The following is a 27,651-nucleotide window of genomic DNA, read 5'->3' as shown; positions in this document are numbered from 1 at the left end:
TTAAAAATGAAGATAAAATATAGCGTTATGTATAGACACCTATTTGTAGCCTGTTGATCAGTTTTTGTGTAAGCTTTGTGCCAAATAATCAATGAGGTTTGTTCAGTGTGACTTAAGTTCGGTTTTCTTTCACAAGATAATTTTATACCATGAAAAAGCTATATCAGTTTATGTAATTTTTTCAGATTTTAAGTTGCAGTTTTTACAGAAATTAGGAAGTGATCCATATATCTCAAACTCCTACCGATTTTATTTTTATTCCCGATTCAGAAAGAGACCTCATAACTAGTCTAAGAGTTTTATTCGGTTGTTGCACTCTTGAGATAAAAATAACATAGATTGTGCATAAAATAAGACTAGGAGAGTAATTGTTCTCGATTTGCTTTGATTATTTGATTTTAGTGTGAGAGGTAAAAATGTTTTTTAATATAGCATCTAAAGACCAAAAACACATGGTTTATTCGGTGGAGTTTCCTATACAATAAATCACAGTAGGCATTATAAGCGTTTAATACAGCCTTGTACATAATGTCAAGTAAATATGTTATGATATAATAAGATAATTGAAGTTATGTAAGACAACAATGAAGAAAAGTTCTATTTTAAATTTTATTATTTAAATAGTACTAAATTACAAACACAAAATTGTATAAATTAATTTTTTGTGGTAAATAGGACAGTAATATCAACATAGTTCTTTTTGATGCGATTTGTGTTTGTAGCTTCTGATGGTTCCTGATCTGAAATTTAAAAGAAATTGTCTATTAATGAATTTTAGTTTTGATTTTGTTTTGAAAAAAAATGTTTATTTTGCTGTTTATGAATTATACACAGCATGAACAAATAGATTTTTAACCTTCACCCCAATAACAAATTTCACAAATATACATGCCGCATTCTGTTTGTGGTATTAATACAAATGCGTTACCTCCCTTGGCATTGGATAGAAGTAAATATTAGTAACATCATAAAACTACAATTTACTGCACAACATTTCTCACCTGCAACTCTTTACTGCTTATCCGAACACATATCCCACTAGAAAATAGATATATTATCATTATCAATATTGCGCAGATACATGTACGCCAACAGGTGTACCAGAATAAAAAAAAACATTCACGATTGATACAACTTTGAGTAAAAAACATAAAAACCAATTATTTACATTGCAAATTTCGATATGCTGCCACGTGTTTCAAGGAGTAACCTCCCATCAGCAGAATTAGAATAATATATACTGTTGAGTAGGCAAATCTTCTATCAGAAATCTCGTGTGACGGTTAATTAATATAGCCTAACGGCAATCACGTTACAACAGCTTTCTGTTTTTTTTTACAATAAGTTTTACTTGCTCAGCGTGAAAAATACAATGAAACCGAACTCTTTTGGTCATGTTTTTCTTTCTGTGAGAGACAATTCTTAAGCTTTGATACATATTGATATTTAAGTAATCGACAGGAAGTGTTTTGGTGGTGAATTAAAACGTAGGTACGAAATCAATATACAAAGATACGTGTCTTACCATTGTCGGGGTCGTGCATGTCTGCAATTAGAACATATTCATATTATATGATGTAAACTGAATTTGCATATTTAAAGCAAGTCAAGGATACAACTCTAAATTATACTACATACAAACACATAATCATAACCAGTTAATTATTAATACACCTGAACCTATTTTCAAAATAAATGCTACGAATATAAATGTAGTTCTCTGCAAAATTATTCATATCAATAGACCTGTTGCATTCAGCATTTTACATCAATCTCATGTAAGCATCAAAGTAACATGAACTGATTTCATTCTGTTTTAGATGAAAGCTTGATAGGCTCTGGTGAAATCGAATATGATACAAACATATCACTGATTTCAAGAGTTATTTCTCTTACCCCAGGTCTACCTCATTAGGAGAAATTTAGTTCATTATTTTATAGATCTTCTTATATACTTACAGACAGGGGACATAGCTGGTCCCAGTCCTCCTCCAACTGAAAAAAAAATTCGGACTGAAATGAATCATTTATAACGTGAAATAGAGAAAACCTACATTTTATTTTATTTTTTTTTAAATATTTTGCTTAAAATCTTTATTTGAAAAGTTGACATGTAGCATTTTATATAACCCTCGGTTTTAGGAGATTTAGAAAATTGATATCAACCTTTGCAACATATCTTGTAAAGATCATGTTAAAGTGCATTTATATGTCGTAAAACAGTAAGTGTTAAAAATACATTACTATAAAAAACGATATTTACCAAATCCAGGGTGTATGTATCCATCTGTTGAAGAAAACAAAATAGACGGTTCAGAATTCAAGGTTTATCAAACCATTTTAATTAAGCTTGTGATTAATGAAGATAGCCATTGGCATTTTCATCGGCGTTGTTGACATATTGGCTTTTGATATTACTCAAAGACATGAAATATATGCTGAAGGGATTCCATTTTCTCTATTTGTCAAATTGTATACAGTTCCGTGCACTCATTTATGCTTTAAGTAGCAGGCTTTTTAAGAATCAAGCAAATTCTGTAAAATATGATGCACCTAAAAAAAGGCTACATATTTTTTTCCCTGTTATTAATTTGCTGTATTGGTCTATATAATGAATTATATAATAATTCAAGAGACCAACAATGATTAAAATACATAGACGGAAAAAAAATTGTCAGCATCGTAGCCACTTAATACGTCCAATAACTTTATTTTAATTTATTTTATTCTGTATTTTATTATTATTATTTTATTTATTTTTTTTGTTTTTTTTTTGGGGGGGGGGTGGGAGTCCTATTGATACTTACAGTCAGCATCACCTGTAACAAATAATCAACACAATAATTGATATAGTTGATACTTGACATAGACGAAACAATAATGACGGTATGAAATGTGTTTTTTTTTTTCTTCGGCGAAAACTCTTTGTATGATTCAATTGGTGGTTTGCACTGGTACGTTCCGATGCATGACGTAAACCGAACATTAATGTATTTCTTAAGACACGACAAAATAAGAACTCGGGAGTGTTTTTTTTTAAGTAGAGCTTGCTTACTCTATTGGTGCGTAATGTACGTCCATTGTATATTAAAGTAGATATTGAAAATTTTATGTTAGTTCATATCTTAAATTTGGTTTTTGAATTTTGCACGATGTCTGTCCTTTGTTTGGAGGATAGTGTTGTTTCTCTTTTTTACATGCGTATTATTTCTGTTACCACTGTAGATTCTCTGCTCAATTTAAGACTAAAATGTTCACTCTCGTGTTCAGTTTACTGGATCTTACCATAAAGATCATATGGGTTATCTGAAATAAGTAAAATTGAAATATAAATGTACTACGAACATCTGTTTATTCATTTCATCTATCAATCGCATTCCGCAAATTTGAACAAAAGAAAACATTCAGCATAATACTAATCATAAATAAAGATTGATCAAGGTGCTACTGTGAAAGTACTTTTGTTCGTGGGATATCAAATTTCGTGGTTTTCATGGGTAGGCCAAACCACAAAATTTTGTTCCCAACGAAAAGGAGATGTGTAAAATGAAAACCTCAAAGGCACGAACTTATGTTTCTTTCCAAATCCACGAAAATTTGTATCCACAAAAAAATGTACTTTCTCAGTATGTTGTACATCTATGGTAAAGACATAAACATAAATTTATCGAAATCCACCAAGAAGGATTACTTCAAAACATGTATACCTTAAAAAGATGTAAACTCCAGAACCGAGAAGTTCTACAATGTGCAATTCAAGGAAAAATAATCTGGCATTATTAGACAATGCCCCTGGATGCATACTTTTTTTCGTGCAGAGGATCTGTTAAAAATATCTTCATAAAATCAGATTTTTTTTAATAGGGCGACTACTTTTGTTGATGAATTTCATAAGCAGAAAAGAAATGACATTTTTACGCCTTCTTGAACAGATGCGTTCACACTTCATTGAAAAAATTACTGGTTTTTCAAACTCGATGCAATTTAACCCAAGTTAAATTGAAAATGAAATTATGATACTGATTACTTACAAAAATCAGGTGTGTCTGGTGAATCTATAAAAGAACAGAATATATGATGTAAAAAAGTGTGTCAAAAATTATACATTGTAATATAACTTTCTGTCAAATATTTACTATTTTAGTGCGTCATTTATCATATAGACAAACATTGATATTGTTTTTAATGAGTTTCAATTTCGTTTCAAGTTATATTGATAGCTTGAATCATAAAGTCGTGGTCATAGGTCAATACTGACAGCACCATTGTCTAGCTTTGTTTACAAAACAAAAGGGAAAAAAGATTGCCTTGAAGTAATTAATTCAAACATTCAATTATTCAAGTATCAATGTACAGCAATTATTTCAAATTATGCCAGTCAATCAGAATAAAGAAACTATAAAAGACAAACACTTGTTTACCTGATGCAATTATAATTGGTGTTCTGCCTCCTATAAAAGTATTTTTAGAATAAAATTAGACATTTCATTATTGGTATTTAGTATATTAATATATACCTTATAATTCAGTGTCAATTATGTATATATAATAAATGATTACTTGAGTTGACTACTTCGTTACCATAATTAAATATGAGCATTTTGAACAATAAATGGAACATATCTGGTTTATGTAACTTAAACACAACAGTAAATAAGAATAAACATAGACACGTAATTTGCAAAATTAAACATATTTAGCAATAGGGTTTGTAGGTCTCGTTTTAGTTTCATTTTCCTTTCGGGAATTTCCTATGTAGAACTTATTGAAATCCAATTTATTGTTACTTGCAGGATTTCTATTTTTAGTTTTTCCTAATATTCTTATCGTGTAGGACTAGATGGTTGTAATTTTCTGTTATTTTTATTTTCGTTTTCATACTAAACTTATCGCTATGTTAATGACAAATCTCCACGCATTTTAAAATGTAAACGAGGGCCCATTCTCATGAAACCACGAAGTCACGTGACGAGATTTACATACCCTATTACGCCTCTTATTCTCATGAAGGTCCAATATATAAAAAAATGATATAGATGTATGTTTCATTCGCAGACCTGCTGCTAGTATAAACCACGATATAACATGCACGTTAGAACCTCAACGCATGCGCAGAGAAGAAGAGAAAAACAGTTTTTACTCATAGCAAGGGGACATCCAAAGCCATTGGTTGACGAATGTGTCAAGAAAGATACCAAAGACCACAGAAAATATCTACATCATAAATTAAACGCGGGATTTATATTATATCTAAATATCAGCAATTGTAGCTTTATGGGCTGCCTAAATTTTAACAGGTCCGGTGTCTTACATTGGTAAATATGTATTTACCATAAATACAAAATGTAGTTAGTATTTTTTTGCAGCTTTAACGAAATGTGCTATTTATCTAATTATACGTTTTTGCACTATAAAGAATTTAATTCATTTGGTATTGTCTTCAATGAAAATTATATTTTCGAACATTTTTCCATATATTTTAACTAAAAGAATTATTTCATTTCAATACATATAATGAGTTTGGAGAAGTCCAGTTTCTTTTTTCAATAAACGGCATTTGTTTTTTTTTCTTACCCATGACGGGAAACGTATCGGACGAGTCAAAATCTGTTTAAACATTGAAATAATTTATTAATGATATTTAAACTACTATCAATGTGGTATTGAATTTCAACTCATTAATGTTCTTATTTAGTCATTTTACTTCACATATTGCACAAAAATATTTCTGGAAAATAAAACTACTTAGAAATGATTTTTTATTTACATTTTATTTATTTTGTTCAGTTATCAAGACATGTTTGCAAACAAAAATCTATAGAGACATAAACTTTATTATAACCACAAGCGCTAAAGGTCTACCTAAAAATATTGTTCTTACCAAAATAAGGGAACGGCGCTGCTTCAGCTAATGTAAACATGACAATGTATAATTAAACTTCCATATATAAATATATGGTAGTGCAATAACATACAACGCTCCATTATTATACCAAATTATTTTAAACGTTTGATTGTTGTGCGTTTTATGTTGATTATGTCGTTTGGGATTTAGTTAATTTTTAAGTCTTTCTATCATTAGCATGTTTTTAAATATTGCTACAAGTTACTGTTAGTGAAGTATTAAATGCAAAATGTTTGCTTTACAATCTAAACAACACATACAGCACTATTTTACATATGTATGTAATAATCGTATCCGATAAAGATTAAGCAATGAATGGAATGCCCATAAAAGTTAATCTGGTGTCTGTCCAGTTTTCATCAGCAAAAATATAATAAACAAAGAGAAACATAAAGTTTCTGGTTTTTAACTTCTACTTACGAATTGCACTTCTTCGTGATGATATATAACGGCCTGCAAAAGGAGATATTTTTGCATAGATTGAAACTTAAAGCTGTGTTTTCGTTTTATCAGCTTCTAATAATTTTATCAAAAGATGAAACATGATTCGATTTACTTTGCTTTTTTTAATTGCATTTTTTATAGTGTTTATGTAAAACGAAAACTTTGAAAAATCGTATTTATCAAAATAAGAAAAGTTCAGGTTCAGGTTCTACAGTCCTAATTTTGACACTGAATGTATTTTGAATATTGAAACTATTATAACACACAAATATTTGGGATTGATCGACAGCCATATCCTACAAACTTGTGTGTGTAAGGTCTGAAACAGAAAGGGTTCGAAATCGCTCGGTCCGAAATGTTTTTAATTCGGAATTGTTTGATAGAACTTAAAAAATGCAGGTTCAAAACAATTTTTTTTCTCTGTGGAATATGTTTGAGTACAAAGTGTCTAGAATCCTATTTTTTTGTCAGTATAGATTCATTAAATCTAATATTGTTGAGTCATAAGTAACTTACTTGCAGAAGCTCTAGGTATTGCTCTCATGCGGAATACTGAAAAATTACACACACACACACAATTAAAATGTTACATGTTACAATAAATTAGTTAGCTTTCGTGCAAAAAGTCTAAAGTATGAATATTAATGTTCAACCGAGAACTAGTTGTGTTTGCCTCATGTGCAGACGCGGACCGAAAAAATTTAGGAAATGGGACTCAGGGAAAAGGAGTTCTGGGCTAATATTTGCTCGTATTCAGCTCAATATTAACCATATTTTGCAACAACCGAGACCTCTCTGAGTCCGTCACTAACATCGCAAATCTTATAATATGTTAATTGGTTCACTTATTACCACAGCATTATTTTAATACTTTTGATACCCGGTGGAATTAAATGTGAAATAAGTCGTAATCTAAGACGCTATGACTTACGAGTAATTTTACACTTTCGATTTTTTTTTTGAAACCAGAAGACAAAGATGAAATCTTTAAGACGGAGTTCATTTTAGTTTTTGCAATAATATCTAATATTCAAAAGAAAGTTCATAAATACTCACACGTGAAATCTGCACGCATTTACTTAAATTTTATACCAATACTATTTGTTTTTGCTTACCTGAACACCAATAGTTTACAAACATAAAGTGCAATACACGTGGATCGACAATAAGGGAATGGTCCCATTAAAATTGTGCAGAAATTTCACGTGATACAAGATCTAATTGTGTTGTATGGAAGATTAATTCGACAGTTTAGTTTTGTAATTGTCTGTTGGGTACATCGTAAAAGCAAATAAAGAGTAATCAAGGAAACCAAGGTTATAGCGGTAATCAAAAGAATGTAATCTAGGGACAAAGACCAGACATGGAAAACAGACATACACAACGAAGAACATAAAGTAACTAAAATCATACATACAAAGTAACAAAAGTAAATGAGCAACTCGGACTCCACTAAAAACTGGGAGCATCAACCAGGTGCACCGGTAGGGTAAGCGTCCTCTGCTTTTCTAGAAACATCCGCCGAGTTGCTCATAAAAAGTCAAGTCCGGGGTAGACAAACGAGGAAAGGGAATCTATGACCCGTTGAATAAATGAGTTTTCATGGTGCAGATGGATACACCATAACGATCCACGAGTTCATGATGACGACCATAAAACTTACGTAGTGATGACTTCAATCTTGAAGCAACATAAACCTGTTCCAGAAGCCTATTTGTTAGAGGTCTAGCGCGATACAAAAAGTCTGCGTAGTTTCGGCAAGCTGTGGCATAACGTATGAGTTGTGATATGAACACTCCATACGCAGGAGCCGAAGGGATGTTGCCACAGAGGAAAGGAAAGTTGACAATTCTGAATGAAAAGTCATTACGGTTGTCGTTAAGTTTGGTCAATAGTTTAACTTTACCATCGATTTCTAAGTGTAGGTCAAGATATGAGGCAGACTTAAAAATAGGCTAAAGTAGAACTGTTGATAAAGTAATAAATATCTAACTAGAAAAAAAGATGGAAATGAAAAAAGACAGGTATTTATGTGAACTCGTTTTCGGGAAACCGTGAAATACTTTTCAGCCCTTCATCGTTTCAATATAAATTTACATTATCTGGTGCATAAATTCACCACTCGGTTCCTACAAAATTGTGATTTTCATTTTTCTTCGACAACTATCACGTACAATTACTGTCGACCCAGGGCTTTGTTTGTTCATGAAAAGACCAGAGTTGTGACAGTTAAATGGCCAATGATGTAATCAGGGGTCATATATACATGGCCAAGCACTTAAATACATATAATAATAGTTGTTCTACTTCCCATAAAGGAATGTAGGCATGTTTAGTAGTCCGGTCAATTGAACAAGAACCGTTCGGAATAATCTAATATATGGAACCCAGTGTGTTCATTTTCCCCAGATCTGAATATTGAAAACAAATATTTACAATTTGAAAACAAAAAAAAAAGGAACAACAGACTTTAACATACCAAATCCAATTTTCCTATTACCCAGTTGAATTAGTACCCTATTAAATTATTCTAGCTTTATTAAATTTTATTCTTTTTTATTGTACATAACCTATGATCAAGGAACGTATCATATTTAATACCACAATTCCGTATGTTATTCCTCAATCCAAAAGGGTGCATTTCAAACCTTAAATCCACAATTCCAAAGTGAAACTCACTTGTTGTATTTTTTATCCATTTCTAGATCATTTCAAAGTATATTTTTGGACTACTTTTGTCACTAAAATATACACATTTTTGGTGCGTGACGTCATTTCATACAAACCCTTGAGAAAATCTAATGACGTCACTATCACTCCAAATGTACGAGAGATAAAAAATATTTTTGACATGATCTAGGGAAGAAAATAAAACTGCCGATAACTTTTCAATATTAAACAATTGCCAATCATTAACCTAAAATTACGACTTTTGTACACAGAAAAAAAACCAAACAGGACAATAATCAACAATAAAATCAAAAAGTAAAGACTAAACACAAAAACTGAAAACAGTGACAATGCATAATGTAGAGAACATAATAAAATGCGAAAATAAATACAAAGGAAGATATGGAAAACAAGTCATTACACACACAATAAAACATAAGCATTTGCAATATGAATTTAAAAAAAAAACAGGAGTAATATCAAGTAATGCGGAAGGGTAAGCATGTCTTGCTCCTACAGTGGCACATACGCTGGATTTAAACCTAATGTTTTAACAGTGTCGATTTATCGGCTATATATTCACTTAAAATCTGAGAGGTACAAATGATAATGAATAGGTATTCCTTGGACTAAAGAAAACAATATACGATAGTTCATAAAATAAACAAAAAGCTGGTCAATATATGACAGTAAAGCAATAAATAATTTGCTATTGTCTATTGTTTAATCGTGTGAATGTGGTAAAAAAGACAACTCGACATTAGAACAGGAAATTAAGTACAGATCTTTGTTTTACCCGTGCTATAATTAGAAATAGCAATTAAGGTAAGGACAATTATCCGATGATAATGGATTAGATTTAGGTGCACAATAGGAATCTAGAACAATACCTAATGCAATGACTGAACCAGCAAGATTTATAAATCCACTTTAAATGCTTCTGTTGATTAAAGTGGAAAGGAAAGAGATTAATCAAGGAAACCAATATTGTAACAGAAATGAAAAAGACATAATCCAGGGAAAAAAAAGAGACAAAAAAAAAAACAGACTAACACAACAATAAAAATAAAGTGAACAAAATAGTACGTACAAAGAAACAAAATTTAATGCGCATCTCGGACTCCAGAAAGAACTGGAAACTAGACCAGATGCACCGGTATGGTGAGTATCCTTTGTTTCTTAGAAACACCCATCATTTGCGCTTAAAAATTAAAGTCCGGGGTAGACGAATGAGAAAGGGAAACCTATGACACGTTGAATAAATCCACGTGCAGATATATATACTGTAACGATCCATGAATTTATGATGACGACCATAAAATTTGTGTAGTGATGACTTCAAAATACCAATAAAAGCACCCCATTAATGCATAATCTTACATTGGAAAAGTCAGATTGCCTGTATATTATGTATGAACCAAAGATATGTTTTAAAGTCCTCCAAAGCATTAAACATTTTGATGGGATCAATATTCAAAACGTTGACATTTCACGATGTTTTATAAATTTCATGAACTCATACGATTAGATTGAATTTGACAAAATAAGGGGAAAAAGTTACCACAGCTATTAAATGATGCCCATTACGATCCCTACTCCACAAAAATTACATGGCTAAAGTGTGTACATAGTCATCAAACACGAAGTTGATGTTAATTAAGTCTGAAATCAAATTCCACGAGGCATAAAAAAATACTGTCCAATATCAAGTGTATGTTTTTATGCAACAGAAACTATAACAAAAGAGTTTTTGATAGATGAACGAACGAATGAACAGAATGACGTCAGTATCACTGTATACGTTCTGTAAGTCAGTGGAATATAATAATATATCAAAAGACGAACAAATGAATGAACGGGAGGACTTCATTATCACTTTATACGTTCTGTAAATCAGTGGAATATAATAACATAACATTATACTTACGCCCCTGTGATGATGCGAAAGCTGCAACATAGACATAGACAGATTATTATGATGTTAATTTGAGGGTGCTGTTTGTACAAGCTTTTTATTAGCAACTAGGCGGGTGTTTCTAGAAAAGCAGAGGACGCTCACCCTAACGGAGCACCTGGTCCATGCTCCAAGTTTTTGTGGAGTCGGAGTTGCTCATTTTCTTTTTTACTTTGTATGTTTGATTTTAGTTACTTTATGTTCTTTGTTGTGTATGTCTGATTACCAAGTCTGGTTTTTGTCCCTGAATTAAATTTTTTTGATTACCGCTATAACCTTGGTTCCCATGATTACCACTATAACCTTGGTTCCCTTGATTACTCTTTGATTACCACTATAACCTTGGTTCCCTTGATTACTCTATGATTACCGCTAGAACCTTGGTTCCTTTGATTACTCTTAAAAATCTATAAATTATTGTTTTTTGTCTTCGAAACAGTTTCCGGTAGAATTCATACATTTACGTGATTTGCGCATATTTTAAGACATTGCTAGTATATTTCTAAGACTTCTTGGTACGACAATGCGATTATTAAGCAGGGCTGTTTTTTTTTATTCTACTACAATCAATATTATCAAATAAAAATTGTACTGGTACAATATTAACTATTTCAAACATTATACAGATCATTCCGGTGAAAGAATACAATATAAGTTCATTACAATATAGAAACACACAAGTGATAATCAAAACTATACAACCATCTTAATATCATTGCCTCAAACGAAACAGTATCAGGCTATTTGCAATTTGGCTTTACTTAACAAGTACGAGTCGTTTTCTTACGCCTGTAGCCCAGTAAGTAAGATTCTATATCCTTAAAAATATTTCGAAAATAGATGGGCGTTAAAAGCAAAGCTTAATTCATCCAATTTGGTTCAAGTTCAAATTACAGTCAACGGAATTCATCATTTTTGTCATGAACAAATCGTTGTCTGGCTTTTTGCAAGAGAGATATACATTTACATACCTTATATATTATGCAGCGTCCGTCAAAAAATTGAAAAATAAAATCTATCATTAAGAGAGGTTCTAAACCTTTAGCCATAATCAGACACTTACCTGCCACTGTAAAAAGGACACAAATTTGAAGAAAGACATTCATGTTTACTGTTTAGTCCAAAACCAAAGAAAGATATATATATATATATATAAGCTAATGTTTGTACCTAAAACAATGACGAAAAGAATTGTCTTTTTATATATATGTTGTGAAGCGTCACAACTAAACCCGGTAGGAACAACTAATAAAGTAATAATGCCCAGAAAGGATAGGATGTACTCTAATTTTTAAGTACTAAAGAGACTTTTATTTTCTGTGTAATATAATTCATGAAGATGTTGTGGTATCTTAATCAAACAGAACAATTTTAAATTATTAAAATGGTTTTATTTAAGGAATAAATCCCACAGTTTCCCCTTAGTGTACCCCAATATGGTCAGACGTTGTGTTTATTGCAATCGAATTATGATTATTTTGTCATTGTTTCGCACGAAAATGGTTTTACGTTTTGTCTATTTATATCTCTGTGTACTACAACACATGTCATGGAAAATTGCATAAATCATATCATTGGTATAACATCTTCTAACATGAAACAATCTGAAATCTGGCAGTTTTTCCTTTTTTTTCTTTTTTTTTGCAAATACATGGCCTACATTGTGCCTCCAACTTACCGAATTCTTTATTTGAATTTTCAGCAAGTTTGTTTCAATCATTGAATAAACGGGGATCAGAACACACTTGTAGATCACTAAAGGATACTCACTGCTTCCAATCTAAATATAAAAGAATATTCGTACAATTTCGCTTTAGTTTGAAATTGAATCTTACAATATGGTATGTCTGCATTCATATACAGTTATATTAAAATATCACGTGACTACGATAGATAGTTGCTACAAAAAACTAAAACCGTTAAATCCGACAGTTTTAGATTATAAAAAAAAAAGGAATCCAATTTCCTTGAGGTTGTTTTTTTTAATTGACAAATCCTTTGTATAAATTATTGTGATTTCGTCATTTGTGTCAAAAGACGATTTTATTTATTTATTGTTTAGAAATTTTAAGAAAATTCATTCGTTATGAATTGGTGACATTGAAACTAAATCCCAAATCGAAATATTTTTTTTAAATATATTAATACAGCAATTTTAATACATTTAATCTAAAACAGTTTATTTTCAGTAAGGAGACAACTTTCGATCATATATGTTTATATTACAATTTGCGTTCTTTTTAACACATTTATTGAAAACCATCTTCTAAGCCAAAACGACTAATCATACTTAAAATGATTACAGGATCATACCACTATTCGCAGACGATTATAAAGTTCAACATAGGATCATCAATTGAACCGGGTATAGTATGGTACATAAATATATGCATAAAGTTCAAACGTAAATAAATTTTGGACGAGTTCAACATAAGTAGCAACACAGAAAAGTGTTCAAATGCATTGTGGGCAAAAGAAATACCATATTTGATATTTACTGATACATTTAAGTAATTGATTGGAATCTGAGTGTTTTTTTTTTTTTTTTTGGATAAAGTATTACCGGATATATTACGGTTCCGCCAGAATTTGCACTGTACAGAATCAAGCTCCACGCACCAGCAGACGTCTCTTACTTACCGCTGAAAAAGGCCTTTCGAAATGCTCGGAATTTTTACAAATAACGTCACGTAAAATTATTTACTTTTTACCGTTTTTGGAAGATTCTTGCATTTTCTAAGATGGCTGGCTTCAGAACAGTTCGTTAGAAGATACTCTAGATGTTTTGCGGACCTTGCAATATCGTTTTTCGTTAAACGGTAACTATTTATTAACGGATACAATAAATCACATTTCTTCTCCATTAATATCTTTAATAGCATAATAACTACTTATATATTAGCCATCCCCATTGATTGGTCTAAATGAGAACGTAAATACATTACCCCTGCACTGTCATGACTTTCCGTGTCGGGGATCCGGTAATTGTCTCGTTTCCGTATTGTTTTACTTGTCGTAAATTATGTAACTGTCGTAGTAGCTTATTTGCTAAAATTCGTGTTAACGGTTATTCTAATGTGTATAAAAAACAATACGTCAATTGTCTTATGTATTGTATTTGTTTTGTATGTTCAGAAACGCAAATAATGTAATACGTTTTTTTTTAAGTATTGTGTCAGTGTGCAATATTTTCGGCGAAATAACGATGGCCCTTTAGTGTTTAACATAAATTTATTATTATATACTTTTTGTTATTTATTAATTTTTTTGCATTTTGAACGACTCAGGTATTTTGTGATTTAAGTACAAGTCCATTTAATATTCAGGCACTGTGTAAAGTAGATGGAATTCAAATCGCATTAAACCAAAACAAACCGTATTGTAAGGCGGTATACCTTGGAAAAGGGACACAACTCTTACAAATCATTGGAATGTTTGTATTTAGTATGTAGCATCAATGTCACGTACAGTTGCGTGCAGACCATGCATAACAAGTTCACGCGTGTCAAAAGTTAACTTGAAGTTCACTTTTCATTAAGTGCACTCTGAAAATTTCGTTAACGAGTACAAAAAAGTTAAATTATGATAGTTCACTATGCGTCAATTTTAGTTAACTTCCGCATATCAAGACAATTCTGTTCTAACATCTAGAAAAAAAACTTACACTTCCTGTTTTAGAAGTGACTAATTTTTCAGTGTGATAGGGTAGAGACACGCATACATGATTCGGAACGGTCATATTAAGTACTACAGGGCTGGATCCAGACTCTTTGAAAAGGAGGCGTCCCAGCCGAGATTCCTCTGAAAAAAGGGATGCTAGAAGATTATTCGCTATTTTTGTAAATTTTAGTCATGGAAAAAAATTGACAAATTTTCAAATAAAAAGGGGGTGCCAAACCACTGCAACCCTTCTGGATCCGCCACTGAACTATATTACCTGTGCGATCAGGATCGGATTTCAGTTAAGGTGGTGTAAATAGAATTAAGGCCGAGGGGAGCAAAAATTAATTATTTTCCCCAATTTCAAAGGGGTCGTCTTGCCCCTGGCTCCTTCTCGGAATAATTAAAGTCCATCAATTATCGGGGCATTGATTATAATGACACAATTATACGTGTATCTGAACTAGCTGAACAGTCGTGTGGACTAAATAGTGTATTATGACTTTGAACATTTATTTATAGATCAAGTCAAGTTTTAATGGCGAATATAATTGCATACATGTGTAATTTTTAAAAAAAAATAGATCAAAGGAAAAGAAAATAATTCCAAATTACAGGACTCATTAAGAGCATATAAATCAAGTACAAGAGTAATCAACGGAACCAAGGTTACAGCGGTAATCAAAGAGAAATCAAGGGAACCAAGATTTTAGCGGTAATCAAAGAGTAATCAAGGGAACTAAGGTTATAGCGGTAATCAAAGAGTAATCAAGGGAACCAAGGTTATAGCGGTTATCAAAGAGTAATCAAGGGAACCAAGGTTATAGCGGTTATCAAAGAGTAATCAAGGGAACCAAGGTTATAGCGGTAATCAAAGAGTAATCAAGGGAACCAAGGCTTTAGCGGTTATCAAAGAGTAATCAAGGGAACCAAGATTCTAGCGGTCATCAAAAGAATGTAATCCAGGGACAAACACTAGACATGGAAAACAGACATACACAACAAAGAACATAAAGTAATTAAAATATTACATACAAAGTAACAAAAGCAAATGAGCAACTCCGACTCCACTAATAACTGGGAACATGGACCAGGTTCACCGGTAGGGTAAACGTCCTCTGCTTTTCTAAAAACACCTGCTGAGTTGCTCATAAAAAGGGAAGTTCGGGTGGACGAAAGAGGAAATGAAAGTAAACAATAACCCATTACACAGTAGTATATCCTCGCAGGGGGTGGGGTTCGTTTATAAAAGATGATGGGACGTGCCGCTGGAAAAGGTACCATTTATGTGAAAAGGTAGCGAAAACAGTACACAATTATATAAGTCAAATAAGACAATTCAGTTTACAATACGGAATGAAAACATCCATCTGCTGTAAATATTTTCGTATTTGTAGAATAAATGCATGCTTGATACAGTTCTTATATGTCCTAACAAGTACGTCATAATCATGTATGGGATTAGGTCTTTTCAGACAAAATATATGAAAAGTTGTACATTTTTGCAAAGTCAAAATGTATGAATAGGGTATGTGGTGTCGCAGAATCCAAGCGGCACCTCTTACCCTAGAATGGATCTTGTTTTTTTTTAATTTTCAACATGCCAGATCCTCAATAGGTACATGTGTAAGAACCTTTTTTCTAATGTTGTGTCACCAGACTTTCTCTATATGTGTCAGTTTATGTCGGGGAAAAAACGGAGAGTATGGCAAGATATACGATAAATTAAAATCAAAAGAGCAATAAATGACACTATGTCAATGGATAGACGGCCAATATAATTATACTGACAACGAAATAGTAAAAAAATATTCATCAATCTAGTAATATATTGTCCAGACAGCAAATATTTTCCGTCAACATACATGTATAATTAATTGTCTTTTGCATTTGGCGATTTATGTCTTAATTACCTACAAGGAATGTTCTTTGAATGTTACTTCCTGTCAAATAAAGTTATCCTTACTTAAAAGTATTAACCACATGATATAAGAAAACATTATGTTAAAACCTTTAATCAGACAAATATGTGTTACATGCATTACATCGGTGTAACATTTAAATTCGACATTGACAGACAACATATGTTTTCTTAAGTGTCATATAACCCTGTTACTATTGACAAGATACGTTTGGGTGATATTAACCTTTCTGATAATAAGAATTCTTACAATTTCATTGTAATACAAAAATTCATTTTAAATACAGAAAGGTTTACTTAATAAGTACAAGTTTATAAAATCTAGTTCAATATTCTGTGTGGCATAATCTATATACTTAACTAAAAACATGCGATAGTTTGTATATCTGAAATAGTGCATGGTCATTACCTATATCGAAATGTTTCATACATAGTTGTATATTACCATTTCTGATTATGTTTATTTTTTCTGGAAGAGGAGTTAGTAAAAGTGTTCGACACTTGTTCTCCAATATTGCTCATACTCAACTGCTATTGATATGTTATATTCCCGACTTGCGGACCAACTTTGGAGCAGGTGTCTATTCGGAACTAGTAAGGTTTTCCTTCCGATATCGACGATACTTTAGAAAATCTCGAAAGTCAAAAGGGAATTTCTCGTTCTACTGACCCTGCCACAAACTTTCTTTACCCGGGCTACAAGTGAAAGAGTAATCAAGGGAACCAAGGTTATAGTGGTAATCAAAAGAATGTAATCCAGGGACAAAGACCAGACATGGAAAACAGACATACACAACAAAGAACATAAAGTAACTAAAATCATACATACAAAGTAACAAAAGTAAATGGCAACTCGGACTCCACTAAAAACTGGGAGCATGGACCAGATGCACCGGTAAGATAAGCGTCCTCTGCTTTTCTAGAAACACCCGCCGAGTTGCTCATAAAAAGTCAAGTCCGGGGTAGACAAACGAGGAAAGGCGAACTATGACCCGTTGAATAAATCAGGTTTTATGGTGCTGATGGATACAAAATAACGATCCACGAGTTCATGATGACGACCATAAAACTTCTGTAGTGATGACTTCAATCTTGTAGCAACATAACCCTGTTCCAGAAGCCTATTTGTTAGACTTAAAATCATCCTTAAGTAACCTACCAACAAAATGAAACACCCTGTAAATTTTAGAAACACCGTTTTGTTTGTCTGCTGGGGATTCCATTTTCATTCCAGTTACCTCTTTTTATGCACCCGAATACGAACATCGATTAGAGAGACTTCGAAATTATACCTGCTCTTACGGAAGTAACTCTGCAAAAACAGGATAAAATATGGCTGCATCCCGAGCTCCGCAAGTAAGGAATAACTGAATAAAATACTGTTTACATTAAAATTCAAATTACAAGACATTCATTTATAGATATTAAAACAAAGTTATTTTCAATTGATGCATGTATAAGACTATTGCAATATTTGATAAGGACTTCAATAAGTTATTTTTATTAAGTGCAAGTCAACATCAAATTCAGACAATGCCAATAGTAAACTGATCCATGGTGTAGAAAAACCCCACCAAACAAACGATGCTTTTTCAATTAAGATATGTTATATATTCACATATGTTTATTTCTTTATCCATATCTCCACTTTTGAGAAACTATTACATTTATCTCCCACTAAAATCAACCAAATCACACAAAATCAAGAACTCTTAAGAAGTTCAAATTTCATGTACAATCTATATATATTTTTTTTCTCAAAAGCAAAACCGCAAAATGAAAAATTAAAGCTAGTTATGTGATCGGGAACTGTTTCTGTACAAGAAATTAAACTTAATTCGGTGGGTTTTTGACATGCATGAATCACTTTCTTTCTGATTATTATAAAGACTGATCGTTAAACCGAATGTCTAATCAGTTTCAAAGATGTACTATTTCATCAATCAGAAAGACTACCAACAGAAGATAATAATAAATCAGGCAAAATAGGAAAAAATCAGAAACGTGCATGTCAAACCTCACCGATATGACAATATAATTTCACTCCAGTATGAAAAGATCATTCTTTGATCTCAGCATCACTTGATTTGCTCAGACAATTTTCAATTGAATGTTAGAAAAAATGAGGTCTTTGACAGAGTTATCTACTCTTGAAATGTTAATTTCTAGTGCATTTGAATGAAATCATACCTCAATTTACCAAAATCATATGGAAATTCTTTTCCTTTTCCCTTGATTCTTATGGTGCAAATAGTCAAATTAATCTTTCAAAATAGTGTGTTTTTATACCATGTTTCAACCGCCCCTTAAGAAGTCTGACTGACTGACTGACTTACTAACTGACGTTTGTTGCTTTTCATATATTAAATACAAAACAATACCACTTTTACAGATTTTAAATTTCGATATGCTGTACATATTCATATTTCGATATTATATTCAAAACATATTGTCAGATCGGTGGGGTTTGACATGAATTTTTTCTGGTTTTTCCCTTTTGCCGAATCTTATAAACTTACACTTACATCTTTTATTATTAACTACCGTTGTTAATTAGTCTTTCCAACCGATGAAATAGTACATCTACATAAGAATACATTTATTTACGTTTTTAACACAGTCGAAAGAAAACCTACAGATGATTAAGACATAATCATTATTTTCAATAGGTAGTATCCGATATGAATATAAATTAATTTGAGATAAATACTGTAATCTGATTGGTTAAAATAATTTTGTTATATCTCAATGGAAAAAAATATTGACATGCCCCTATTCAGTTAAATTCAGAGCTACTTTTTTCATGTTTAAAGATAAAAATATGTTTTAAAATTAATTTATAAGGATTGGCTGTGATAAAAATTTTGTCTGTTGAAAAATAACAAATTTTCCATGTGCATATTTTGTTATTTTTCAATAAACATAATTTTATCATAGCCAATTCTTAAATAGATCATACTAAATGATTTATATCTGTTTATTTACTTGATTAGTAATTTATTTTTGAAGTAAAGTCTTGCAATTGCAGAAAAAAGAAAAAGAAAATATCAAACAGGAGCTGATAAACTGTAGAATTTAAGTGGCACTCTAGCTAAGAATCATGCAAAATGTGATACATGGTTGGAAAGCCTACATATTTTTATTTTTGATATTTTGTTTAAAATGCTTCAGTAAACAAAAATTAACATTTGGTTTTTCCTATAACCCGTGCTCATAAGAGATAAAAATTGTATAGAATGCACTGTAGAATTCAAAATTAAGGGAGATAACTCTGTAAATGACACTCAAATACAATAGAATCTACTGGATTTTCCATGTTGATTATCTCCTTAGGTCAGACAGATTGGAATGAATAATTACACATTTCATAGTATAGACCCATAAAACAACTTAATTACACAAATAAAAATATGTAGCCTTTTTTGGGGTGTATCACATTTTTCAGATTTTGCATGACTCCTACAAAGAAATTTACTTAAATTTTAAAGATCAACAAACAAGGGATCTAGGTTATTATTTGTTACATTTTGCCCCCACCTCCTCCCAACCCGATACACTGAATCAAAAAAAATTGTTAAAACAAAAAAGGTTCCCTAACATCCTGGAGCCGCCATTTTAAATATTTTTTGTTAACGTACTTAAAGTAATGGGAATTCAAACTTTTTATCTTCTGTTGTAATTTTGTTTTTACTGAAAGATATCAAATTTATAGAATAATTTTTTTACAATAGTCATTTCAAAATATTCAATTAGTCATTAAGCCAGCAAACAAATACAGAAAAAAAGAAATAATTGTCCACAATACTAGCAACAAACGGAAACAGACAGAGAATTAGAAAAAGTCACCCGAAGATACAAAACAGTCGTACAGTAGTGAACTTTGAAAAATTAAGATTATTTGTACAGAGAAGAAAAAGTAATCAAGAGAACCATAATTTTAGTGGAAAACCAAAGGATGTAATCAAGGGTCAAAGACCAGACACACACAACAAATATAATGTAACATAAAAAAAACTAGTGAAAGAAAGAAGTAGTTAAAGTCTAAAGCAGGAGAACTGGAAATTGTCCTTAAATTTACAAAGAAGTGCACACATAAACAGCATACAGAGAAAGTATAATAGTCGCCAAAAGTACAAGAAACGGTCATACACTAGTTCGTCCTAAGGTAAATAGAACCAAAATTAGTCATTTTGAGAAGAAAAAAAATAAACACTCATACATGTACATACTCTGAATAGAGATGATAGCTGCGCCAAAAAAAAATAATTATAAGTAAATGTAAGTAAATGTGTGAATATATCTCCAAACAAATGTTTAGAAGTCGCATATAAACGATATTTTGTAACACAATTTGGACACGTAAAATTTTGCAGCTGTCAGTAAATCTATTTTGTTCGGGTTATTCCTCGTATTAAAAACAAACATAATTATGGCCTCTCAGTGGATAAGCTAACATTTCACTAAATGACAGTGCAGTAACTTGATACTAACAACTATCCCAATACTATCCTCTTAAATTTTTTAGGATTTTGATTGGCTAGGAGCATGTCTTCAAAACTCCCATATACAAGCTACATGGGCCTTGCTAAGCTGCATTTCCAGGTGAAACTAACTACATGTATTTCCTCTTAAAACGTAACTCTATTTAGTACATGTACTTAAACAACGTCCGTTTTAAAAATACATCAGAATAATTACGTCTCCTGTTCATTTTTGGGTATTAAGAAATACGCTTGAAATATTTTCTAGCAACATGAGACGTATTTTTAAATGCTTTTTTTAATTTACTAAATATGTTGTTTCAGTAGAATAAACTTTTAGGCTTTGTATGCGAACTCTATGCATATTTATTCCCCGTACTTGTATATGCAAATTAACTTAATCGAATTCAGGAAGTAAACATGTATGGCGCCGAAGTCAAAATTGTGACACTATCAAAATAAAACTATAGAAGACGTTATATCCTTTTACGTCCCCTCATTTTGGCCATTTGAGTGCAGTAAATACTATTGGCCTAATATCGGGGAAAATTCGTTCGAATGCGTAGATACATTTAGATTTTTTACACCTCCAGTACCCCATAAAATCCTACGGCTACGCCTCAGGGAGTATTTCGATTCTTCAGGTGTAAAAAAAATCTCATAACCTACGGATATGAACGCAAGTAACTTATAATGTACCCATTTGAGTCGGGTTTTTCGGCCTCAGTGATCAATTTAGCTTCGCCTAGTTTTGAATTCATGATCGTTTTTGAATTTATTTTTTAATGCTTCAATGGCGGATCCAGAGTTTTAGGTGGGGGGACAAAAAAATTCTTGACAGGATCATCGGTGAAGATCATGAAGTGAGTGTTTTTTCATGATTTAATACACACATTTTTTCAACATTTTTTTCTAAGGGAGGCCTGGATCCGCCACTGTGTTCCTCAAAGAAAAAAGTCATAGTACGGAAACAAGAGAAAGTAGGCAGTGGTACAGAAAACTAGTAGCAGAAGTAAAATGGTAAATACTCCTACACGTGTTTTCTACTAAAATTGTTTACTCAACAGTGCTATGATTTATTATACATACAAGGTTATATTGGGTCAAAATGTAGGCTGTTTCTTCATATACATTCGTCAATAGGTTATATATAAACAATTTTATGTAGTAAAAAGTGAACATCATATTCGTCCGCTACCTGTGGTGTGATATTCAAACTACGACTGACAAAATCTTTTTTTAAAGTTAGGTACCAATGGCGCTAGCAGAGATGATTCCTAGAGCCGGAACTGCAAACATCTTATTTTCCCTTTTTTATATAGATTAGTACATTAGAGACAACCATTCATTTATCTCTTACTAGAATGAACCAAATACAATAACGTTTGAAAGTGTCAATATCACGTATTATTGACTAACATTAGAATATTAGTCTAAATATTGTAAAAACTGCAAATACAACACAAAGCAAAGCAAAACCGCCAATATACGGGATTTAACCGTCCGATACTTCATATGACGTATTGATGTTTGTTTGTTCGGGTTTAACGTCCTAGCAGCAATATTTCAGCTATATTCAGACAATGAACATGAAATTGAAGATAAAATGAACATGAAATGTTAATGAAATGAAAAAAGGGATGGGACACAAGTACAATGGGGTCGACAAATTTTGATTGCCACTGGAAATAGGGAGCGGTGGGTAGGGTCGGGCAATTTAGCCTCCTGTGGCGGAGCTCTATGGTTCCTACTACGGGGGAATATCACAATAGGGTTCTTTAACGTGCGAGGAACGTGGCATCTCTCCCAACACGGTGCACCACTATGCGGTCAGGTTTTCCGTATTTTAGCCTGACAACCCCAGCATGTAACACGCCAGGGGTACCCCATTTCACCACCTGAGGCACACATCCCAGTTGCTCTGTGGGCAGAGCGCCCTAGCCCCCGGCTAGGGTTCTGAGCACTATTTAGTCGCCTTTTACAAGCTTAGCTCTGCTGCAGGCCTATTCTTTTCACACCCGGACCTGCACGGGGCCATATGACGTATTGAACTAGTTAGTCAATAATGATATAATTGCGTAAGGTTTTCCATATTGGCTGAGTTATTGGTCCGAGGATAAATGTAGCAAAATTGGACTTCGGCTACGCCTCAGTCAATTTGACTACATTTGTAGCCTCAGACTAATAGCTCAGCCGATATGGAAAACCTATCCTACTTGTATATATTATACAGTTTTTATCTGACTTCTGTAGCAAACGGCTGATAAAGAATGGCTGGATACATATGGTCTGTTACTATTTAGTAGTAAAAGTGAATTGGAAAGTTGGGTGGGGGTGTGAATTGGAATAGTCCCTCGAGCTCCTGTATTATTATATTTGTTTTCCATATATATTATTTTCATCTTGAACTTGTCGTCTTCCCCACAAAGTTTAAGATTATATGGACGTTTTTACTTGTATTTTAATTGCCTTTAAGTATCTGTGTTTGTAAGAATTATGCAAAATCTGAAAAAATGTGATACACCCCAAAAACAGGTTACATATTTTTATTTTTGTAATTAAATTATTTTGTGGGTCTATATTACGAAATGTGTAATTATTCATTCAAATCTGCCTGCTCATAGGAGATAATCAACATTAAAAATCCAGTAGATTTTATTGTATTTGAGTATCATTTACAGAGTTATCGCCCTTAATTTTGAAATCTACAGTGCATTCTATATAATTTTTGTCTCCTATGAGCATTTTAAACAAGATATCAAAAATAAAAATATGTAGGCTTTCCAACCATGTATCACATTTTGCATGATTCTTAGTTGGAGTGCTACTTAATTCGTGTGTTCTGTGCTGTTTATAAATTAGACTTCATGTAGTTGCAAATACTAATTTTATGCTATCTGTTTATCTTGTACATGTAGTACATTTACACTGGAATTTATTAACCGCGAAGCGGGAGATCTAGTCGCTGTAAAATCCGTTGAAATCCTCCATTTCCATCAGAAATGCCTGTACCAAGTCTCTAGACATGTTCATTGCAGTGGTTTCCAACCTTCTGTTTTTAACCTGAATATTGCCATTTGTTATATGGACTTTCCTTATTGACTTTTATAAGACCTTTTGACTACAAATGTAGATATTCAAGTATTTATTTCTTTTTAAAATATTCATTCATTTGCATTAAACATCCATTTGTGTTCATTTGTGATTTGACCATACAAATGTCTAAATGAAGTACTCGTATTGGATAAATCTTTCATTATGTGGTATAACTGGGGATGGGGAATGGGGATGATGTTTGTAAGAAGGATGGGGCCGCCGGGTTTTTAATGGGGAGGTTGGGGTTTTTAGTTTTTTAAAACCTTTATTGATATTAACACTATATTAAATTTAATTAAGAATAATACTTAAGTGTTGCAAAGTGTAAAAATGTGAAATTCAACTGGATAATGCAAGTACTTAAATATAGAAAAATGCTATGGGGGTATTGTGAATTTTCTTCGGGGGAATGATATATTTAAACCATTCAAGAGACGTACCTTTAAGCAGCATTTGCTTGTTCCAAAATAGAGATAGAAACTGCATAAAGTTCAAGAAAGAATTGTGGAAGAACCTTTAACTATTCTTAGAATTGTGAAGTTTTATAAAACTATGTCCGGGGTCTACAAAAACACTGCACACCAATCACTCTATCACACTATTGTTATTATTATCTTTAACTAAGACACTGTACAACTGCTATTAAAAATAACACAGATATTCGGTTATAAAATGCTAAGATCAGTGTTTTTACTTCCCAACTGTGTTGTTATGGGGTATTAATGACCCTTGTCGTCCCTGTAATGCACGATACCGTTAAACGTAATTTTCTTCTCTGTCGTAAATGTAGCCGAGATATACGACCGACATGTTTGTTGACGTATTGCAGTTGCGTGTTATGTATGTGATGTTTTGTATTGTTAATATAGTAAATCTATATTGACAATGTCTGTCAGGCATTTCTTGCTTTTATTGTTTCTTTCCCATTCCAACTTACCAATTGAACGTTACACCTTAAAAAGAGTTTAGAATTCAAGGGGTTCCATGAGGAGATGACACCCCACTTTCGGTAGAAAATTTTATTTATTTCGTTTTAAATTTAGGGAAAAAAATAGCAAATATGGGCTTGAGTCCCTTGGAAACTTCGATAATGTCCATAGTTTTATGATGATCAGAGAGGAATGTGATACATGTAGTCTGTTTTCGTCATCGATGCAGGATTATTATATTTTTTTTTTATTTTACAAAAGGAAGACAAGAACATGCCCTATAAAAATATGACATCTCATATTTGGTCACTCGTAACATAAAAATTACGCTAGGTAAACCCAAAAGATGGGTATTCAGCTCTAAGTATTTACTAAATATGGTGACATTTTCTCCACGAAGTTCAATAAAATTGATTTTCTAGTCATGTTTATTGTATAAATCGTAAACATTTGCATTTCTGATATATAACTGCCAACCAGTAGTTCATATGTTCATTATCCACCTACACTTTGATATAATACGTATCCCCCTAATGTAGGAGAAATATTGAAGAACTATGCTATAGTCGTATTTTTTTTTATCGTATATGTACGTGGACAGTGGACTATGGCGATGGAACTTCGTTACTCGGTTGCACATAAATATATCCATGGAGACAAGGTGTAACGACTACATGTATGTATCCATTACATTCCTTACGTCCACTTAAGCGTATTGATAAGGACAGGAAGACGTTGCCATTTTTATACAACCCCTTTTTTAGAATCGTATTACTGGAGATAATTTTCAAACCGTTCATCTGTATATAACTGCTTATATTGTAATATAATTTAATTCAATGCTTTATTTATTTAACGGCCCGAAGACCACTAGTGGGTCCCCTCAACATACATAAAAGGCAATACAATGTATATACAAGACAAGACAATTTAAGACATACACAAAACAAAAGTTACAGACAAAAAAATTAAACTGTACAATTACAAAAGCAAAAAGATAGCAATGTGTGAGAACAGTGTATCTGTCTTGTCTATGTATATTTTAATGTTATAAAGTTGATTGAAATATTTACAAAATCTCTTGATCTTGATAAAAAATTCAAACATATGATGAAAGATTCTTATATTTTCCTCAGATCTTCACTTCCGAACAATAGTGAATAGATTAATATTTGTTTTAGACAAGTTGACAAAAATATTGAAATTAACATTTGGACGAAGTATCATTTTAAGATTATTATACAAGTCACCGTAAAAAGGACAATACAGTAAGAAGTGATCAATAGATACTGTCACCAAGGTTACACCGATTACAGTTGCAATATTGTATAAAATTGAATTTATATAAATGATCATTAGGACCACCTAATTCAAGTCGATGTCTCGTATGGTAAATCTTTCCCATTCCGAACCCAATAGAAAAATATTTTGGAGTCCGCGTCGGTACCAACATCTTCAAAAGATTGTCGTTAAAAATATTTAAATACTTTAACTCTTTAATTTCTTGTGAAAGTAAATTCCAATCTTTAATAGTTGCTGGAAAATACGAAGCCGCAAAACTGGCAGTTCTCGTTTGCGGTGGTATGATATGATGTTGCCTCCGAAAGTAATATTCACTAGAATTATGGCTAACTAGAGGATATGTCCTACTCAAATATTTCGGACACATTCCGTATTTAATTTTATAAAGCATTACAAGCCGATTTACTTTGTGTCTATATTGAAATCGAGGTAGATTTAACCCTTTCTATAAATTATCATGTATAGTGATCTTGAAGGCACCAGTATTTAAAATAAGAGCACGCCGTTGGATTTTTTTTCTAAAAGTTCTGATTCAAAATTAGTGCAACTATCATATAAAGTGTTAGCATAGTCCAAAATTGGACGAATCATTGTTTTATATAATGCCTCTAAACGGATATGTTTGTAAGATAACTAAAGCACATTGAGGGATTGTGTTTTCCCCATTTCGGTTCAGAGATATTGGACTTGAAGCAGAAATACATATGTAGATGGTGAGTTCAGCATGTGCTTTAACACAGTCGTCTATTTTGCTTAAGGAAATATGGAACATCAAAATAAGAAAAGTTTAAATCAAACCGTTCTATTTCTCACGACTCTTTTTTTATCATATTAAAGCAGATGTATATATAGAAAATGTCTGTACTTACATGTAAATTCTTCAAAGAACGTAGTTTTTTAACCAATCTGAGTTGCTTTTTACAGTACAGATAATTTTATTTGTTGAAAATTTTCAATTCTTGTTTTTTTTATGACTTTTAGGTTATTACTCATGCACTTTCGGTGTCCTCTGGCTTACAAAAAGGTATTATTCATGTTTCAAACAGGGACACAGGAGAGTTCTTAAGTCCAAAGTCACATGATTTCAAATCCTAAATCGACGTCATTTTACCGTTTCAATGGCACGATTAAAAAACAGTAATTTCACTTACTTATCGTGTTTAAAAAAAATAATCAATGGTATCTGTAGCTTCCTGAATAATTTATATTTTACTATTATAATGTCACACGTCCCGTGAATCATCGGAAAAGATAACAGAGACAAGGATAAAGTTATCACATTGTAATGT

At 32.1% G+C, this 27,651-nt stretch overlaps 2 long non-coding RNA genes across 5 annotated transcripts; both read right to left on the bottom strand.

Annotated features, from left to right (window-relative positions):
* Positions 1 to 612: 612 nt before the first annotated feature.
* LOC148597415 (uncharacterized) lies at positions 613 to 2,820 on the bottom strand. The gene is made up of 6 exons (XR_015919014.1): positions 2,808 to 2,820; positions 2,264 to 2,287; positions 1,960 to 1,995; positions 1,526 to 1,546; positions 1,002 to 1,038; positions 613 to 740 (listed from the first exon to the last, which is right to left on the bottom strand). It is a non-coding gene; the product is annotated as an uncharacterized LOC148597415 (long non-coding RNA).
* Positions 2,821 to 3,153: 333 nt separating this feature from the next.
* On the bottom strand, positions 3,154 to 27,619 carry LOC148597414 (uncharacterized). 4 transcript variants are annotated; one of them, XR_015919012.1, is made up of 10 exons: positions 27,514 to 27,619; positions 12,652 to 12,753; positions 12,037 to 12,143; positions 10,947 to 10,967; positions 6,866 to 6,901; positions 6,326 to 6,358; positions 5,882 to 5,908; positions 4,422 to 4,451; positions 4,032 to 4,055; positions 3,154 to 3,306 (listed from the first exon to the last, which is right to left on the bottom strand). It is a non-coding gene; the product is annotated as an uncharacterized LOC148597414 (long non-coding RNA). The 4 variants fall into 4 exon arrangements; XR_015919011.1 differs by lacking the exon at positions 27,514 to 27,619 and adding an exon at positions 27,232 to 27,503; XR_015919010.1 differs by lacking the exon at positions 27,514 to 27,619 and adding an exon at positions 24,572 to 24,594.
* Between the last annotated feature and the right edge of the window lie 32 nt (positions 27,620 to 27,651).

Source organism: Perna viridis, chromosome 15, assembly GCF_037379345.1.
Source record: "Perna viridis isolate PV_CMFRI_1.1 ecotype Kerala chromosome 15, ASM3737934v1, whole genome shotgun sequence".
Classification (NCBI taxonomy): domain Eukaryota; kingdom Metazoa; phylum Mollusca; class Bivalvia; order Mytilida; family Mytilidae; genus Perna; species Perna viridis.
The sequence above is the reverse complement of the archived record's forward strand: the minus strand, read 5'-3'. Positions and strand labels throughout refer to the sequence as shown.